Raw genomic sequence first — 757 nt, forward strand, 5'->3', positions numbered from 1 at the left:
ATGCTTGGTTATAGGTAATTATTGTTTTCTTTTTTAGACTTTTTTGTTTTTCCTAAAGTTTCTTTTTTTTCTTAAGTTTATTTATTTTGAGAGAGAAAGGGAGGGAGGGAGGGCAGAGAGCAAGAGCGAGAGAACCCCAAAGGAGGCTCTGGCACTGACAGCGCCCCCATGGCAGGGCTCGAACTCACTAACTGTGAGATCATGACCTGAGCCAAGGTTGGATGCTTAACCGACTGAAGCCACCCAGNTGTTTATTTTTGAGAGAGAGATACAGACAGAGGGTGAGCGGGGGAGGAGCAGAGAGAGAGGGAGACACCGAATCCAAAGCGGGCTCCAGGCTCTGAGCTGTCAGCACAGAGCCCCCGACACGGGGCTCGAACCCACGAACCGCAAGATCATAACCTGAGTAGGAGCTGGACGCCTAACCGACTGAGCCACCCAGGCGCCCCCAAACTGACCATTTTCAAGGCGTATGTGCATTACTTTTAAAATTAGGAATAATGGCTTTTGTGAATAGGCATATGCACTAAGCAGGCTGTAACTTTACATCTACATGATAATTACAATGTGACCACTACTTATCTGTTTGGACAAAGGACAGGAAAAGATACAACTTGGACAGATGATTGGGGCAGCGCTGACAGTGTGGGGCCTGCTTGGGATTCTCTCTTTCTCTCTGTCCGCGCCCCCCACCCCCCCAACCTCGCGCTTTCTCTTTCTCTCAAATAAACTTAAACTAAACTAAACTAGAAGTCAA

The 757-nt window shown here is 47.8% G+C and overlaps 1 protein-coding gene across 1 annotated transcript in view; it reads right to left on the bottom strand.

Annotated features, from left to right (window-relative positions):
- The window catches only part of SLC25A43 (solute carrier family 25 member 43), a gene marked incomplete at its 5' end in the record, with an annotated part of 33,201 nt that overhangs the window by 28,739 nt on the left and 3,705 nt on the right, over window positions 1–757 (bottom strand). The window lies entirely within an intron of this gene.

The sequence above is a fragment of the Crocuta crocuta genome, unplaced genomic scaffold (assembly GCF_008692635.1).
Source record: "Crocuta crocuta isolate KB4526 unplaced genomic scaffold, BGI_CrCroc_1.0 scaffold944, whole genome shotgun sequence".
Lineage (NCBI taxonomy): Eukaryota > Metazoa > Chordata > Mammalia > Carnivora > Hyaenidae > Crocuta > Crocuta crocuta.